Source organism: Danio aesculapii, chromosome 19, assembly GCF_903798145.1.
Source record: "Danio aesculapii chromosome 19, fDanAes4.1, whole genome shotgun sequence".
In the NCBI taxonomy this organism is placed as follows: domain Eukaryota; kingdom Metazoa; phylum Chordata; class Actinopteri; order Cypriniformes; family Danionidae; genus Danio; species Danio aesculapii.
In genome coordinates, this window is record NC_079453.1 from 17,269,285 (window position 1) to 17,289,270 (window position 19,986).

Consider the following 19,986-nt stretch of genomic DNA (forward strand, 5'->3'; position numbering starts at 1 on the left):
TCCAACTAGGTGCACTATTTGCACTTAGCCTAAAAAGACATGCCGAAATAGTTTTTTTTTTTATTTCCCCCTCGTAGGGGCCCCAAGTGCGCACGGGCCCCTGGGCCTGTGCCCATAAGGCCCATTGGTTAATCCGGCCCTGTGGGCAACTTAGCTTGATGCTTATTTTTGAATTAAACTTTAATTAACAATATTTAACATAACAAAAAAAACATTGTGTCACATACAAACAACAATAACATAATAATAACAAAGTAAATTTTTTTTTTAAATAAATCATAATAAATAATAAAGAGAGAGTTTTGTTTTGGACTATGGATGTAGCCATCATCTTGTAATGATACAAATACAAATTTAACTGCTCTGGTCATGTGACTATTTTATGCAACCATGTAATACTGCACATTTTTAAATAACTTAATGATAACTTATTAATGACTCCTTATTTCCACTGCCTAGTGTGAAAATATTGTTTTTCCTGCACAAAACTGGATCATGAATTCAACAAGCTGCTGCCTATGCATGTTCACAACTGAACTTAAGTAGTCCACAACTTGATTCAGATCTGTTTAGAGGGGCAATTCAATCCCAGTCCTGCTGTGGGCTTAAATGTAGACTTACAGCATGAATTATAAATAATTATTAAATACTATTTAAAGAGACAGTTAAAGTAAAATAAAACCTTGTGAACTTATTGTTGTTATTATCGCCAGTGTTGCATTGTTGCGGTCTCATTTCTCTGTAAGCATAACTAAGTGTTTTCCGTGTCTTGCCTTTCCGTGTTTTGTTTATTGTTCTTGTTGTTTTGCACACTGCCGACCATTTGCCTGTTATTCTGACTACACTCTTGAATTACATTCAAGCTCCTGTTTGTACCTGTTGTGACCTTTGCCTGCCTCACAATTCCCTGATAAACTGCATGTGGATCTGACCCCTGTAGTCACCCTGATCTCATGTTACAATTGTATTCAAATAAATGTTCTCCTTTTGTTCATTTATTAGGAAAAACACAATTTACTGAATAGACTTTCACTGTGCTCAAAGAAGTCTTTTATGTGCTCCTAAATTTTTCAACTTAGAAGCACACATGTTCCTTCTGAAAAAAGTAAGTGTCAAGCCATAATTTCAACAATGTATTAAGACATTGAGTTTTTATTTTATTGTTACTACAATTACAGTTCCTTTACCCGAGATTCCAGGGTTCTCAGTCTGGCTTTCAATTTGTCATTGTCCTCTTGTAGTCTGGAAATTTCCTAAAATTAAACAAATAAAATGTTTTTGTTTTTTCTGTTACTGTACATTTACATACATTAAACTTTTAACATCAAATTGTTCAAACTGTATAAAAATTACCCTCTGTAGTAGTTCAGAAACACCTCCTTCATTCAGTGGTGCTAATTTTGGCTTAGTGGTCTCCTGATTTACCTAAATGCACATAAAGTATATATTAAAGGCAGCGCTCTATGGATTTTTTTCTCTCAAAATTGGTGTGCTGTGGTATATTAACTTAATGTGTGGTTGATTAGCAACCTATATGCTCATCTAAGGTACATCTATTTGCTAAATAAATCAAAGCACTCCTAAATAAACATTGTACTTCACTAGTCTAATTTAATTTTACTTTAATTGCTATAATTATCAAACTAAGAACATCACATGCATGTCATGGCAATATAGAAAAAAAAACATTTGAACTTTATGCAAGCTCCAGCTGTAATTTGTCAGTTAAGTTAACAGCAGACTACAGCTATCAGAATTCTGTCAAGATCTGCAATGAGCTTACCTTGATGTTGGGTTTGAAATCAGTCTTCTCAAACTCTGCTACTTGCTCCAGCAACTCTCTAATAAGAGAGAGAGAGAGAGAGAGAGAGAGAGAGAGAGAGAGAGGAATTTATTTTTTTAATTAAACTTTAATTAACAATATTTAACATCACAAAAAACATTGCATCACATACAAACAATAATAATAACATAATAAAGTAAAAAATAAATAATAAATCCTCAATTACAGCGCAGATAATATTATTATAACATCACTTTAATTTACCCTGATCATGCCTGCATTACCAGCATCTTTTTTTATCAGTGCAAACGATGAGCTATATTGCTTTGTTATTACTATCGTCCATGTGAGATACATGGGACGTATAAACTGGCAGACATGTCAGAAAAAAAAAAACTGCAGAATATCCACAAACATTAGTATGAAGGTAAATCATATAAAACAAGAATAAAACGTGAAAGTATCTTGAGTTTGTGTAAGCCACGAACCTTATTTCAGCGATTTAACTGAAATCCCATTGAATTTGGGACGAGGGAAGCGGAATTGCTAAAATGCTAACTCGCTTCTGAGTTTTTGCATACAATTTGACATCCTCTCTATTGTGCTGACGTACAAAAAAGTCCCATCTCATTGGCTGGCTCTAGCCAATAAACTGGCTTTGCTGCTCTTTTACTGGTATGTACATTTCCATAGAATTAATGATATTTAACAAAAATCTTTTCAGAAAATATTTTAAATCCTAAATAATAAAATAATCATAGAAATTATTATTTTGCACATCAGTCCTGTTGGCTGCTGGCATTGTTCATTGGTCAGGCATCGGCCAATAAAACAGCTTTACCTTTCCTGCTCCGCCCCTCCACCGCCCCGCGCTGCTGGCGCCTCTGCATCTACGAGTGCACAAATGAGTTCTGCTACAGAGATCGCGGAAGATGTGTAGCAGAAGTCGGAGCGTGTAAGATTTGTAGTTGAACTGGCAAATCTGAGAGGTTGTGAGTGCCGACCTGTGGTTGTACAGCGAAGATGCAATCAAATTTGCAGTGCACACGTTTGTCTGTCATTTTGTATTTGTGAATGACATTTTGTGTGTGTGTGTGCAAATCGAGAGATTCCGCTGTGAGTTGTGAGTGTACATTTCAACCTACACATACAAATATTATTATCACAAGTGCTCACATTTAGATTTGCAAGCTCTCAAGTTTTGCTACTTATTTACCTTCATGCATTAGCCTCATATATATATATGAGACATACCTGCATAAAGCTTGGAGTGTGCACTTTCCAACTCTTTTTGAAAATAAATGTTGTCTCGCTTTGTAATCCATATGGAAAGAATGCTATGCAAAATTCACCCCCCGCAGAGCCAATTATTCACACTCTTCCCGTCTCTACCATTCAAACACAAATGACAATGATAGCTGCCTGAACTCGTGCACGCCGACAAAAAAACAAGAAAGCAGAAGAAAGTTAGTTTAATTTCCATTATCAGGAATAAGATGGAATTTTGACCCATTTGATCTCACGGGACCACCGTGATCTGATGCTGCTTTATTCAGAACGTGATGCATGTTATACGTGTTGTTTATTTATTCCTTTTTATTTATTTTACCAGTCAACATTTTGGAAAGAGTTAACTAAGGCTGCGATTATTTGGCCAAAAATATATTTAAAGTCTTAACATATTCTTATTTAAAGTAATTGTTTTTTATATTTTAAATATTATTTATTCTTGTGTTTAAAGCTTTTGTCATTACGCTACTTCAGTGTCTCAGAGTCATTCAGAAATTATTATTAAGTGCTGGATTAATGCACAAGAAACAGTTTTATTACATCAGCGTGGCAAACAATGATGGTTATACCATTTAATTTTTTTTTCATTCATGCTGTATAACAGCACGTACATTGTTTACCCGTAATGCTTACATTGTCATAATACAGTAAATAATATAACAAGAATTTATAAATAGTTTGGGCGAGCTTTTGCAGCTGGACATTGCTTTACAATGTACTTTTATATAATATTTTGTAAAATATGCTGTCTTATGGGACTTCCGGTATGCCTCGTGAAGACTAGACGCAGGTGGAAGTCACTCCGTGAACATTCGTGTATTTTTTCTATTAATCTCAGTTATCTTTGTCTTAAATCTATAAAGTAAGCAACGCTGCATCATATCTATACGCAAATATGCCAAAACCGGGAAAATCAGGACGAAACATCGCTGAAATGTTGGCTGAAAGAGGAGGCGAGCAGGCCGCTAACGCTTCGCCGAGGGAGGATGAGCTAACACCTGCTTCTCTGAAGGAGATAATTACGACTACCATTCGCACGGAAGTGTCAACATTACGAACTGAATTCTTATCCGAGCTCCGTTCTGCAGTGTCCACTCTGCAATCAACCCTCTCACTACAAGCTCAGAAGATTGTGGACATTGAATCCGCACTTAATGACTTGGACGGCCGCTTGACAGCGATTGAGGCACTGTGCAACGCACTGAAAAAAGAAAACGGCTCCCTTAAACTCAAAGTGGATGATTTAGAGAACCGCTCCCGGAGGCAAAATCTGAGGATCATTGGAATACCTGAGGGATTAGAGGGTCAAAGTCCGGTTACGTTCATGATATCACTTTTTATTGAACTTTTCGGAGACAGTGCCTTTGAGAGACCACTACAAATTGACCGCGCTCATCGCACCGGCCAAAAAACACACCCGAACGCATATCCTAGGCATATGCTCGTCCGTCTCCACCACTATCAAACCAAAGAACTCATTCTGAAACTAAGTCGTGAACGAGGCTCTTTGGAATTCAACGGTGCGACGATTCGCATTTTCCCGGACATGTCTGCTGAAGTGGCGAGGCAGCGAGCCGAGTTCAAAGATGTGAAAGCTTCATTTCGCAGCGCTGGCGTAACCTATGGCATGCTGCATCCTGCTAAACTGCGCGTCGATTACAAGGGGCAGCGGCATTTCTTCCAAACCCCACAGGCTGCGATGGAATTCTTCACTGCTAACATCAAGAATGCAGCGAATCAGGTTTGATCGACGTAACAGTTAAATGGTCCGAATCAAGAACTGAAGTAAAATTAAGAACTGAACTGACATCTTTGCAAAACGAGTGTAGCCTCAAAATAAATAAAATATGCAATACCATAGCATATTTACCCAGTTTCTGTGCTTTAAAAATACTTTACTTTTTATAGTCGTATGCGATTTTAAGTCCGATACATGTACGCGTTGTCTACTGTTTATTGAATCATTTCTATATACATATATCAGTTCACGGAGCGCTGCCGAAATGACAGCCAAAGTTGAAAGTTGAAACTGTTTACTGGTTTCTTATTCACCTGACTGTAATGTTCTTTTCAGTTAGGTTTGTTATAGATACTACATCCCGTGACAGTTCTGGTCACGTGGGGGGGACACGGGTTTTTTTTATGTTTTTTTGTTTGTTTTTGGTTCCTTTAGATTTCGTTATGTCTGCTCATTTTGTTTATGCTCTCCACTCAAACACTCTTGACTATTTGAGAAATATCAAGCTATTGTTTAACATTAATGTCAAATGATGCCTACCAAGATAGACGGGGCAGGGTTAATATAATTAGTTGGAACGTTAAAGGCTTAAATAATAAAGTGAAGAGTGTGAGGGTTTTTTCTAAACTAAACAAATTAAAACCCAATATATGTTTTTTACAGGAAACCCACCTTAAAATCTCGTGCCAAAAAAGCTTGCAGAGGTCATGGGTGGGACAGGTTTTCCATTCAGGCTTTAATAATAAAGCAAGAGGCACTGCCATTTTAATTAATAAGAATACACAGTTCAAACCTTCCAATATTATTTCAGATCCCAACGGCAGATACGTGATGGTGCCAGGCATCCTCTATAATAGTCAAGTTACTTTAGTAAGCGTTTACGCACCTAATTGGGATAACCCAGATTTCTTTACTACACTCTTCTCTAAACTCCCGGACCTGAATCTTTATCAACTGATTATGGGAGGTGACTTTAATTGCATTCTAAACACAGTTCTTGATAGATCATCCCCCAAATCAACCCTTCAATCTCAGTCTTCTAAAACAATTAATTCTTTTTTAGAATTGTGTGGAATAACTGATATTTGGCGCTTCCTAAATCCTACTTCTAAAGTTTTTTCCTTTTTTTCTCCTGTGCACCATACTTATACACGTATTGATTATTTTTTCATTGACAGTAAACTTATTTCTCGAGTGAACTCCTCCTCATATGACACTATAACTGTTTCAGATCATGCTCCAGTAATTCTTGAACTGGTCCTTCCTGGAAGCTATTCATTTTGTACTTGGAGAATGAATACTTTACTTTTATCTAAGAGCCATTTTGTTGAGTTTCTTTCAGAAAAGATCTCTACATTTCTTGAAATCAATTCAACGGATGGGATTTCTTCATCTTTACTTTGGGAAACACTTAAAGCATATTTACGTGGAGAAATAATATCTCACTCAGCTTATATAAAAAAGGAGTGTAATAAGAAACTTTTTAAACTTTCTGATCAAATTGGTAAATTGGACCAAATTTATGCACAACACCCAAGCACATCACTATTCAATGAAAGAATCTTTTTACAATCTGAATATAACCAACTTTCTACTGCCCAAGCTGAGCAGCTTTTGCTCAAATCACGACACCTTTTTTATGAGTTTGGTGATAAACCAGGTAAAACACTTGCACTGCAACTCAGGCTTAAAACAGCAAAAAACTTTATCACCCAAATTCAAACCCAAGAAGGCATTATTGTTTCAGACCCTCAAGAAATTAATAATACATTTAAATCTTTTTACTCTTCATTGTACCAGTCAGACTCCCTTAAAGACCCTAACATTATTAGTAGATTTTTTGACAATCTTAATATTCCTCAAATAAGTAGTGAATTAAAAGCAAAAATGGATGAACCTATCAGCTTAGATGAAATTTCAAAATCTATTGCACAAATGCAAAGCGGAAAATCTCCGGGGCCTGACGGATTTCCCACAGAGTTTTTTAAAAAATTTTCCGCTCAGATTTCACCTTTGCTTCTCTCTGTTTTTGAAGACTCTTTAAATAATGGTAATCTCCCTTCTTCTTTGCGCCAGGCATCAATCTCTCTTCTTTTAAAACCTGATAAAAATCCATTGGAGTGTGGGTCCTACCGTCCTATCTCTCTTCTTAATGTAGATGTAAAAATCTTGGCTAAGATTCTTGCTCTTAGATTAGAAACTGTTATCCAAGATATCATACACCCTGACCAAACCGGCTTTATTAAGAACAGGCAGGCCTTTTTTAACCTGAGGAGGTTGATGAACATAATTTACACCTCATCTGACTCCTCTGTACCTGAGGCCTTAGTCTTACTCGATGCGGAGAAAGCTTTCGACCGCGTCGAGTGGGACTATCTATTCTACACATTAAAAAAATTTGGGTTTGGTGACAAATTTGTTTCTTGGGTAAGACTCCTATACTCTTCTCCCTTGGCGTCTGTGAAAACAAACAGCAATAGTTCTGATTATTTTCCTCTTCACCGTGGCACCAGACAAGGTTGCCCACTTTCCCCTATTTTATTTGCTTTAGCTATAGAGCCTCTCGCAATTTGCTTTCGCAATAATCCTGAGATTGCTGGTATTTTCAGGGCCGGAAAAGAACAGAAAATTTCTCTTTATGCTGATGATGTGGTATTGTATATTTCAGACCCAGAAACTCGTCTCCCGTATGTTCTGGAACTTTTGAGACAGTTCAGCGACGTCTCTGGTTATAAGTTAAATCTTCATAAGAGTGAGTTTTTTCTTTTAAATCCTGCTCCAAGATCCTTTCCAGTGTCAATATTGCCATTTAAAGTAGCTTCAGAAAATTTTCGATATTTGGGAATAACAATAACACGAAAATATACTGATCTTTTTAAACATAATTTTGTTGTAATATTAGAGAAAACAAAACAAGATCTAGCTAAATGGAAAATTCTCCCACTTTCTCTTGTAGGCAGAATAAACACAATAAAAATGAATATTCTCCCTAAATTTCTTTTCCTCTTTCAAAGTATTCCAATTTTCATACGAAAGTCATTTTTTAAGTCCTTGGATCAAGTAATTTCGGATTTTATTTGGAACGGTGGCCCAATAAGAATACAGAAATCATTTCTTCAACAACCCAAAAAGTTAGGTGGTTTTGCACTTCCTTATTTCTTAGTCTACTATTGGGCGACTAACATCCACAGTATTTTATATTGGAGCCAGTCACACTACGGACTCTGCCACTGGGTCCCAGCATGGGTTGAAATGGAATGCGATTCTTGCACCCGAGTGTCTTTGCATGCGTTACTATGCTCTTCATTACCATTAAAGACTTCAAACTATTCCTCTAACCCTATAGTACTTAATAGTCTTCGAATTTGGTCACAATTTAGAAAACATTTTGGCTTTCAAACAATGTCTAGTTTGTCTCCCATATATAAAAACCCTTCTTTCCTGCCCTCTATCTCAGACCAATCTTTTGTATCATGGTTTAGAAAAGGCATTGTAAGCATTAATGACCTTTTTTGTGATGATACATTTGTTACATTTTCTTATTTATCAGAAAAATTTAACCTTCCCAAAACTCATTTTTTTCGATATCTTCAGACACGTGAATTTATACGAAATACTTTTTCCCATTTTCCCCTTGCACCTCCCAAACAAGAAATCGATCAGGTTTTAGATACAAAAATTTGTAAAGGTGCAGTCTCTAAAATTTATAAAACAATTTTTTCATTTATTAGACAGTTAGATTCCTCATCCTTTTTAAAAATAAAGCAGAGCTGGGAATCAGATCTTAATCATGTTTTCACAGACGAGGAATGGTCCAAGGCTCTGTCTCGTGTACAAACCTCTTCTATTTGTGCTCGTCATTCCCTTATACAATTCAAATTATTGCATAGAGTATATTGGACTAAGGCAAAAATATCTAAAATCAACCCTGGTTTTGATCCAATTTGTGATCGGTGTCGACAAGCTCCAGCCACTCTTCTTCATACTTTCTGGCTTTGTCCAGCGCTAAGCACTTTTTGGGCATCAATTTTTAAATCAATTTCTGAATGCTTTCTTTTAGATATTGAGCCATGCCCCCTAGTAGCATTATTTGGACTTAACCCTACAAATGTTTCTTTGTCATCTACACAATCAAATGCACTTGCTTTTTGTTTAATAATTGCTAAAAGGCTTATAACACTAAACTGGAAAAATCCTTCCCCACCCAGTTACATACATTGGATGCATGATTTGATGCAGTCTATGCAAATAGAAAAGATTAGATATACAGTTTGCGGTGATACTGAAAAATTTGACACTATCTGGCAACCATTCCTCTTACACTTTAAAAATAAAAATAAAAAATAAATAAACATGTATATATGTATGTGTATTTGTATGCAAGTATATAGCTGACTTATCTTCCCTACCCCTGGTTTGGTTATGAGTGGAGAGTGTGGTTTTTTTTTTTTTTTTTTTTTTTTTTTTTGTTTTTTATATATATATTTTATTATTATTTTATTTTCTACTGCTGTACCCTTTGAGTATTTGTATTTATATATTCTTGGCACTGTTGTTATTGTTGTTTTTTTGTTTTGTTTTTTTCTTCCTTAATGCATGAATATGTAACTATATTTTATTCAGAGAGAAAGAAAAAGTGAGCAAAATTGTATTTTACCTCCACATTGGATCAGTTGATGTCTACTGATTCTGTGTATCTGATGCTGTGGCTCTCTGACTAACATATTTTAATAAAAACAGAGTTAAACTAAATATGCTGTCTTATTTTATTTTCACATATGTCACATTGTGGTCCTGTGAAACATCTAGCTCCTAAACAGAGCAATTACAATTAAAAAAATATTTAAATACTTTAAATAAAGTATTTGAGTCTTGTCACTGTCAGATCAGCTCACTCACAAACACATTGGATGGCAGGAGTTATCAAAAACACAAATATATTAAAGAGCCCATATTATACATGAAATAGGGTCATATTTAGGTTGTAAGGGTCTCCAACAACAGTCTAATATGCATGCAAGGTCATAAAACACTTTGATGGTCTTATAACCTGCATTTATTTTTACCTAATTATCCCAACGACTCCCATATGAATCGTTCAGCGATTCATTTGTTCCCAACCCCCTCCTCAGCGCGAAGCTAATCTGCGCTGATTGGACCGATGACAGCCTGCTGCGATTGGTCGACAGTGACAGGCTTCAGCACGAGACAGAGTGAAATGCCCAGCTGGTAATCAACTATATAAAAGTAGTCACAGTGCACACGCGCTTTATAGTGTAAGGCTTTTTTCACACACACACACACAACCCTCCTCAGAAGAACTGGGGAGATCGACGCGAGTCTCTCTCTCTCCCTCTCCCTCTCTCACATATCTTATATCGGGTTCTGGGGATATATTGATATTATTCCCCAACGCGATGCGGTATTATACAATATCGTTCATAGCGATATGGTTTGGGGCCACACGTGCGCATTCTGCACGAAGCAAACCAAGGTAGCACGCGAGCTCCTCTTGCACAAATGTCCGCATGCGCAAATGAATGATTCACTCCATGAGTCATACAAAAGACTTGTTAAAAATGAACGAATCGTTCAAGAACGACCCATCACTACACGCGGCATGGAGGCACATGCAGTGCCGGTGTGGTGAGATCTATCGGACTTCCTGGACAAATCTGACTCCCCTCGCGTGCACGCACGGTACACAAAAACGGCAACCTTCCGCTCTCTCTCAGGAAGCCAATACGGAAGTAACTAAAACTGCAATTCATCAACTCTCCTTGAGGGGCTGGCTCCAGGAAGTCCTGGTCATTTCTGACTGCAATGGGAAATTGGCCATTTTTACACCTGATAAAAACATGCTTACAGCCTGGTACAAAAGATGGCTTTGGTGCATATAGCCATTATTAACCTTCATGACAACTGTGAGGGGGGTGAATTTTTTTCATCCGTTTCGTTTGTATTAAGTTTTATTAAGTCTGCATAATTGAGGGTGTGGCCACTTGAGTGACAGCTAGGTCTCGCTGCTCGCTGTCTCGTCACCTCAGCTGATTACGGCTAATTAGCCGATGAACTCGGCATATACATCGCATTTTTGTGTTGGTTAATGTTTCTTTACACAGTCAATTGCCTTTTTGGGATTATTTCCGACAATTATCAGATGATATGGCATGCTGTATGCACTTAATTGTGCTCACAAACCATTCACATGGCCTCCGTTTCACTGGTGAGTGAAATTATATAGTTATATACCAGCTCTATAAATGTATTTGTTTCATTTAAGATCATTCATCATTTATAATGTTCTTTAGAGCTGTAATGCCCTCCAGAATCTGACAGATTGATTAGCTGTAGGCTATAAAACAGTTATATGAAGCTTTGTCATACAGTGTTATACCTGGATTTCATCAACAGTCTTGCATTTACTAACACACTATAGTTGAAGTGTTTTTAAGTATTTCGCATTTTGCTCCCGTTGAAAAACGTCATAAAAACAATGCTTAGTGGCTTAATGTATTACAACAGTGTTTTTAAAAGTCTAAACACTTTATTGATATAGTGTAAAACCAAGCACATGTGGTCAGAACACAAACGAGTCGCAGGTAATAAAGTATTAAGCATGTCTCCCAAAGTAAAGTCTGTCTGCCAGGTCCAAGCTAAATGCCAGCAGGTGTCTGTAGCTCCGCTCTCTCCGCCCTTGTTTGGTATCCCACCGTGGGTGCGATGACGCGCGAACAAAATGGCGGTTTGCCACACCTACTTGTACCTACTTGTACGTGTAGCTTCATTTGCGCTCTTCAGAAACCTATGGGTGACGTCACAGATACTACGTCCATATATTTTACAGTCTATGGTCACACAGTGCCTGCAGCTGTCACAGCTGTTTATCAGAAACCTTTTATCGACCATTTCTTCGCAATTGACAGCAAGACCGAACATAAAAACTTTGTCAAATTGACAAGCAGCACCTGAATGTGTTCACAAGAATTAAAAACGCAGAATTTATACCGCATTTAGAAAGTGAAACCACCTCATATTCACTGATTATAAGTTCAGTATTTATTATACGACGGTCTCTTCTTTACATTTACATTATCACACATTTACCTCTGTTATCTGGTCTGGTAAAACAAGCTCAGTCAAAACAAAAGAAAAAAATGTAGTATTCTTTACATAGAGTAAAAGACTTCTCTTTAGATATCTTGGATATGTGCACTGTTTGATAATTGCGCACAATACATACATGTGAATGTAAAACTTAAAAAAAACATATACAGCTGATTTAATTGTTTATAAAATCACACAACTGTGGTATACAGGATTACTTATAAAAAGATTTTGTGCAGCTGTTATTTTTTGTGCAGCAGTTTATTTGCAAACAGGGAGGGAAAACCCCTGTGTTTGAATTATATTTTGCTCAAAAAATGTTTAATAATGTTTTAATAAAGGCTTTAACTCTTAAGTAACCATTTATGGGAAAATACTGGATATATATCGTATTGTCATTCTTCCTAAAAATACCGGGATATGATATTTTGCCCATATTGCCCAGCCCTACTACAGGCACTGGAACATATACATGCAGAAAGGACATCAAGTTGACAAATCTATATCAGACGGGGGAACAAACCATATGCGGGGATATAAATACACAGGACGTAATCACACTGAAAACACACGGGGTAAACACAGGTGAAACTCAATCAAAAAACGGCAGGAACAGAACAAAGAGGTCATATGATACAAATAAACATGGAGCATGGAAAAATGTGGACGATCTCATGACATAAATAAGATCACTACATATCTATTTATTATTACAATAATTTTTTTGTTAATGGTTTGATATTTAAAGCTAGATGCACTTTGTCTAACAGAAACCTGGCTAAAACATGACCCTAAGTGAGTCTTCATCTGATATTATTATAAACACGAGTCTAGTTGACATAATCGTTGGCATAATATATATGAATATTTTTAGAGTCACTCAGGGATCTGACTTCAAATATTATTCATTTGACATAATAGTGTTGTATATTTCAGTGTGCAATATAAACAATAAATTTCTATCTAAATTCATATTAGCAACAGTATATAGGCCTGCAGGGCACCACACCCACTTTAAAAAAGAATTTGCTGCTTTCTTATCAGAAATAGTTCTGACCACAGATAAAGTTTTAATTGTTGGTGATTTTAATATTCATATAGAAAATGAAAAAGATGTTTGAAGTCTGTCCTTCTTAGACTAGCATCTGTGAAACAGCATGTCTCAGGGCATAATCATACCTTAGACCTAATATTATCATATGGTATCGATATTGATAAAGTTGTGCAGCAGAGTGATATCATTTCAGATCACTATTTAATCTCTTATTTTTTGTGCATTGATAGGTCCACAAAATTAGCTTCTATTTATAAATAAGGTAGAACAATCACCGCTAGCACTAAAGATGACTTTAATAATAACCTACCTGATCTTTCTAATTTCCTTAGTATTTCAGGCAGCCTAAAAGAGCTTGACACTGCAACTGAAACTATTGTTTGTGTCCTTTCTAGCAATTTAAACATTGTTGCTCTGATACACTTAAGAAAAAAAAAAAGGAAAAAAAAGATTAGGTTAGGTCAGTGGTTCTCAAACTTTTAAACCCGCGACCCCCATTGTAAGATCGTCAAGAACTCGCGACCCCCCACTACCAAAGCATATACAAACAATAAAAATAGCTTTTTTTAAGCTGTTCACAATATTTTAACTATATTTACTATACATTACAGGGCTCGAAATTAACATTTTTGCTTGGTAACACTGGTGCTTCTAACTTTAAAAATGTAGGCGCACCAGCCAAAATTTAGTGGCTCCCACCAATTATCGCACTGTTACTACAAGTTTTATAAACAGATTTATTGCATTTGAAAATCAACACTAATCAAAACTAACAAGCAAAAAAATAAATATGCATGCGTGAGGAAAATATGTCTCAATGAAATCCCGTTATCACAAGAAAAGACATTTTTATAACATAATTGAGTGACCAAAAGATACACGGACGGATATCCCAAAAGATATCCCACAGACTTTACAGTGAATGCTAGTTATTTTCATAGCAGACTTGAAGCCAATGGAGGTCTTTTATCCACTCTTCAATAAGTATAGCTGGTGGATTAACATTCAGCACATGATCAGTAATCAGATGTGCCAATATTTGTAGCTTTAGGTGTTTCTAAGACAAAATCTGTCAGTGTTGTTTTCATTCTCTCGTCTTCAGCGCTTTACATTTTCGCGGTTGTAGCTCCTGTCATCTGAAGACAGGAGGCGTTGACTGAGTGATTGACAGCTGATTTTAACCAATCATTCGTGTTCAGTTCTTAGAGCAGTGGGCCAATAGGAAGAGCGCGAAGGCGGGGCAAGCGTTGAAGGCTTTGTTTACTGCGGCAAGTTGACATGACAACAGTTTTTAACTGTTCCTGAGCGCTGCGTTCCAAGTACAAAGGTGCATTCTGCCTGAACGTGTCTTAAATACTTTATGAATTTATCAGAGATATCTTTTTAAAAATCTGAAAATATTAGCTTTCACTTTTAATACTGAAAAATATTTATTATAATCACTGAAAATTACACAATTTTTAAATAACTCTCGCGACACCTTGAAATTATTCTGCGACCCCCGCAGGGGTCGCGACCCCCAGTTTGGGAACCACTGGGTTAGGTTATCAGTTTGTATCAGTAAATGAAGAGGCATCATACAGATCAAAATAGTACATTGAAGGGTACCACAAGGCTCAGTTCATGGTCCCCTACTTTTCACACTAGATACAGTTTTATGCAAACAATTGGGCACCCCTCTGTGGCAGCATAGTAATGTGTCCTTTCTTTATAACAGAAGATCGCAGTGATATGCCATTCGGATTCTAGAGACAGCTAGATAATGTCATGTTTTTCAGACAGAAATATGTAGTGTAGCAGTACTGAGATGTGTGAAATTAAGTTGAAACCGAAAAATAGGCTATGCAAAAGTTTGGGCACCCTCTCTCTTGTGTGGATTTCAAAAACTGTAGTACCTTAATGCCGAGTAATTATAACACAAAATTGATTTGAGTGCACCTGTATTAGGATTAAGGTTCACTGAGTCAATCAATCATAAAAAGAATATTTAAGATAGCTCATTGCCAGTTGTGCTTCTTCTTATTGTGAACCTGAAAGTAGCAACATGGGAACTTCCTAATAACCTAAAAACTAGCATAATTCACCAACATGCATTAGGAGGATACACAAAGCTATCACAAAGGTTTAAAGTCTCTATCTCCACAGTCAGAAATATAGAAAGAAAATTTTTGACTGAAGATAAGGACTGAACTGAGAGTCCATTCAGGGTTTGACCATAGGTCTCAAACTCAATTCCCGGAGGGCCGCATCTCTGCAGTTTTGATCCAATGCTGATCAAACACAGCTGATCCAACTAATGAAGGTCTTCATGACTCTTTTGAAGACCTCGATTATTTAGATCAGCTTTGTTTGATAGGGTTGGAGCAAAACTGTGCAGAGCTGCGGCCCTCCAGGAACTGAGTTTGAGAACCCTTGATGGACTCTGTTCAGTCCTCATCTTCAGTAAAAAGTTTGGAGGTAATTTTTGACAGCAGCCTGTCATTTGAAGGCCAGATATCAAGCATCTGTAAATCTTTTTTTTAATTAAAAAAATGCTGCCAAATTCGCCATATGCTATTAGTGTTTAATGTGGAAAAGCTTATTCATGCTTTCATGACCTCTTAGTTAGACTATTGTAATGCTTTACTAGGCGGTTGCCCTGTAACCCTAATTTACAAACAAAGCTGGTTCAAAATGCAGCTGCTAGAGTGCTTTCTAGAACAAATAAATATGACCACATTACTCCAGTTCTTTCATCATTGCAATGGCTCCCTATGTCATATAAAAAAAAATAAAAAAATCAACTACCTACAAAGCCCTGAACGGCTTAGCTCCCCAGTATTTGAGGTATTTCCAGGTGTATTATAGCCCCTCACGTCTACTACGCTCAGTTAATTCTGGACAATTGATTCCCAGAATATCAAAATCAGCTCTAGGCGATAGATCTTTCTCTTATCTGGCATCTAAACTCTGGAACAGCACTAGCACAGTTCGGGAGGCAGACACACTCTGTCAAATTAAAACAACACTAAAGACACATCTCTTTGCATTAGCATACACTTAAAACACAAATGCTTTTGAAATCCAAAACCTCTAAATGATTGTTGGGCTGCATTATTTAGGCAACTGAAGCCGGGAACACTTCTTGAAAGACATCATAATTTGAATGACATCTACACTTATGTTAGTCTGTTTTTCATTATCCAGAGGTCTCCATAATCCTAGACCAGGCCGTATCCTAGGCAGATTCTGTGGTAGTCATGGAGGAGTGGAGAGCATGAGTCCAGTACACCCGCCGATGACCTACTCAAACACATGCAGTTTCTCCACAATGGACATCCAGTATTCTCCAGCCTCTGGCACCTAAACTGCAGCTCTGCACAGGAAGTTTGGCCAGAGGAGAAATGGTCATGCCCAACTGAGCCTGGTTTTTCTCTAGATTTTTTTCCCCCTTCACTTTCGGCAATTGGTGAAGTTTTTTTCCTCGCCACTGTCGCCACTGGACTTGTGGATCGCATCGATTGATTTGCTCTTCATTGTTTTGACTTTCAGCAGTGAAAATTAAACCACACTGAACTAAACTAAATTGAACTTTAACTCTGAAACAGTCAGTCCAGTTTTCAATTGCAATTTACTAGAACTTCTATGTTGAGCTGCTTTGACATAATCTACATTGTAAAAGCAGTAAAGAAATAAAGATTAATTAAATTTAATTGAATGCTGTGCCATGGTGGAAAGAGTATGGTGCTTTGTGGGCATACAATAGTATCATCTCCCTCTGGCTCCGTTGGAGTTTTTATGTCACATCTGCAATGCAGCTGGGGTCAGACAGAAGGATCAGGTGGTTGGAGGGGTCAGAGAGGTGGTTAAAAAAAAAAAAAAATTGGTCTGATTTGAGAAATCAGACATATGCATATCCGCAATGTCATTTGTAGACATTTGTGGAACCACTGAGATTGGTTGTGGCTGCGGGTTATAGCTGCCACTTCTCGGTGGTGGTTTTGACAATCTTTTCAGAAGAAGCCTTTTGTTTCAAATAAGCCTTGTGAGCTAAATCACACAGTTGTTGGGTGTGGGGACAAGCCATTACCCCCAAAATGTTGACTCACCATGGAATGGAGATTTCTAAAGAACAGTGTCTTAAAATTAAAGTCTTCCTCCATTCCTGGCTCTTTTCGTGCTCCGACACAGGCCTGGCATAACTGAGTATAATAGGCCTGTGGGGTCTCTTGGCTGTTCTTCTTGAGATCCACAGCAGCCATTAGTCAGAAAACTCTCTAATCAGAACCAGTCACAGCTGCTGGTAATCTCCTTTGATGGTGTTACACTGTCGGTCCATAAAACTTCTCACCTTGCAGCTAAAAGTAATTCTCAGCAAACATAACTTGTCATGCATAGTGGTGCCATCCACTGTTGGTAGGTGAAAGACAATGTCTTGTAAACAGGCGTGCACGTTATTGCCTCCAGCAGGATTTGGAGTGAAATGTTTTTAGCCAGCTTGTTTAGGTCATTTGTTGACAGGTTTCTCTGTCTCTTAGCTTAGTTTCTGCTCTTTGCAATAGTGCTTCAGCTTCTTGCAGCCTTAGACTCAGTTCACCTTTGGCTTCCTTCTCTTGTCGCTCCTTCTGTCCGGTGTCCAATTGTAGCTCCATTGGGGCACACTGTAGTTTGTCCACTCGCTCCTGAAGGTCAGCGTCCTTTTACCTTGTCGTCTCACATGCATCCTGGGCCTCCTCTGCCTGATGGTCCATTTGGTTGGGATCCCTTTTGATCGACCTTGCCTGGGCGAGAAGGATATGTGCGAGGGTCCCAGTGAGTTCAGCCAGTTCCTTGCTGCTGTGGCCAGCTGTTGTTTTCTTAGAGGCTGCAGCTCTGTTGTGTGGTTTGGCAGGATGTTGTGGGTTAAGGCACTTAATCAGCCCTCCAGTTGGTCCCAGTGAGCAGCAGGGCTTGATGCATGCAACATGTTGGATCCCTAAGTGGGACAGAGAGATCACGAGAGAGAGAGGAAGCCAAATGCTAGTTCGAGCGAAGTTTAACAGTGTGCATTATTACAAGGCTGACAGTGTTGCCAGCTAGGGAAAATGTGCGGGCCAAATGCTGGTTCTTTTAAAACCGCTGTGGGCCAGACATTGTGATGTTGAACTAGGGTGGCTATATAATAGTTGATATCAATGTAATGGGCTCAAGGCTTCGTCACGCACTAGTATTAGTCATGCTGGTAGGTTATCAATCAATTATTCAGGTCACCTTAGTGGTTCAGAAGTGTGCAGGTTAACTTGATAATAGCTGATACCCATGTAATGGTCTCAAGGCTTAGTCATGCACTAGGCTGTGCAGGTTATCAATGAATTATTTAGATCACCTGTATGATCAGTAGTGTGATCCTTCACCAGGTCAAAGTAAAAAAAATTTATTTTAAAAAAGTAAATTAAATACACACTAACTCAAAAATAACAATAATTGGCTAAACAAAATAACAGCACTCAAATAACAAGTTTAAAGAGAAATAAATAATTAAGAATGGGTAGAGAGAGAGAGAGAGAGAGAGAGAGAGAGAGAGAGAGAGATAATAGCAAAACCTATGGTTATAATTAGAACACAGAGCTTCTCTAGTCCTCAGTGAATTGGGTTCAGACTAGGGTTTACATGCTACTTGAGCTTAGTAGTGAGTTAGGAGCTTCCAGTTGAAAATTGAATGGATGGACTATCTGGCTAGACTTTCCCCAGTGCCAACTGCAGGCACTACCAGATCACTTCCCCACAATGCAACCAGGCACAAACACTTATGAAGTCACCGACCGTCTGGCATGATTCAAAATTGGGCTTCGCCTGCAGATTCCTGTGCCACTCTAGGCCTATAAAATGACGTTGCGTATCTTACTCAGGTGGGCACATGTGGGGAATTATGACTTAGTAATTAACCAAGATTGACTGGTATGACAGCTGACACAGTAGGTGCCCCTTAGAGTAAGATATTGCTGATGCCTCACTGCGAATTGCAACCCGAGGTTCAATAGCCAAGGTATCTGAAGGGTCCTCCAGCAGGGGTCCGGTACATCAGACAGATGAGCCCAATCCTCAGATCTGCAAAATGGACAGACACAACCATACACTAACCACACAAACACAAGGCTCTAGCAGTCTAAGATAAAGGCAGTACTTAGAATCCACTATTTTGGGTGAACCAATCTTAGGAATTGTTAGCATGCTTAGTATCTGATGGCTTATATAAGCTTCTATCATCCTATGATAAAAGAAATTTAAAAAAAGAACATAGAATGGAATAAAAAAATTAAGAATTATTAGCGCCCCTGAAATATTAGCCTCCCTGTTTATTCTTTTTCCCCAATTTCTGATTAACGGAAAGAAGATTTTTTTTCCAACACATTTCTAAACATAATAGTTTTAATAACTCATCTCCAATAACTGATTAATTTTATCTTTGCCGTAATGACAGTAAATAATAATTTACTAGGTATTTTTCAAGACACTTCTATACAGCCTAAAGTGACATTTAAAGGCTTAACTAGGTTAATTAGGTTAACTAGGCAGGTTAGGGTAATTAGGCAAGCTACTGTATAATGATGGTTTGTTCTGTAGACTATTGAAAAAAAAATAGCGTAAATGGGCTAATAATATTGACCTTAAAATGTTTTTTTTTTTTTTTGTTTTTTTTAAACAGTTTTTTATTCTAGCCAAAATAAAACAAACAAGACTTTCTCCAGAAGAAAAAATATTATCAGCCAAACTGTGAGAAGTTCCTTGCTCTGTTAAACATAATTTGGGAAATATTTAAAACAGAAACAAAAATTCAAAGGGGGCTAATAATTCTGACTTATATGGCTTATAGTAAAATAGAAAGAGTGTCTTAATATGTAGGGGCGCTTATAAACAATGGGTTAAACTAAAATGTTTTAATCAGATGTAAAAATCTAAAGATCAGTATTTTCTGAAATTAGCTACAGACAAATATTTGGGCCCTTATATAAAGTAATAAATTCCCTATATCCTAACAGGAGACAGAATGAATAA

At 37.5% G+C, this 19,986-nt stretch overlaps 1 long non-coding RNA gene across 1 annotated transcript; it reads right to left on the reverse strand.

The window, feature by feature from the left end:
* Positions 1-1,123: 1,123 nt before the first annotated feature.
* Positions 1,124-19,020, reverse strand: LOC130247205 (uncharacterized). Its single transcript, XR_008839507.1, has 4 exons — positions 18,945-19,020; positions 1,784-1,841; positions 1,354-1,425; positions 1,124-1,253 (listed from the first exon to the last, which is right to left on the reverse strand). It is a non-coding gene; the product is annotated as an uncharacterized LOC130247205 (long non-coding RNA).
* Between the last annotated feature and the right edge of the window lie 966 nt (positions 19,021-19,986).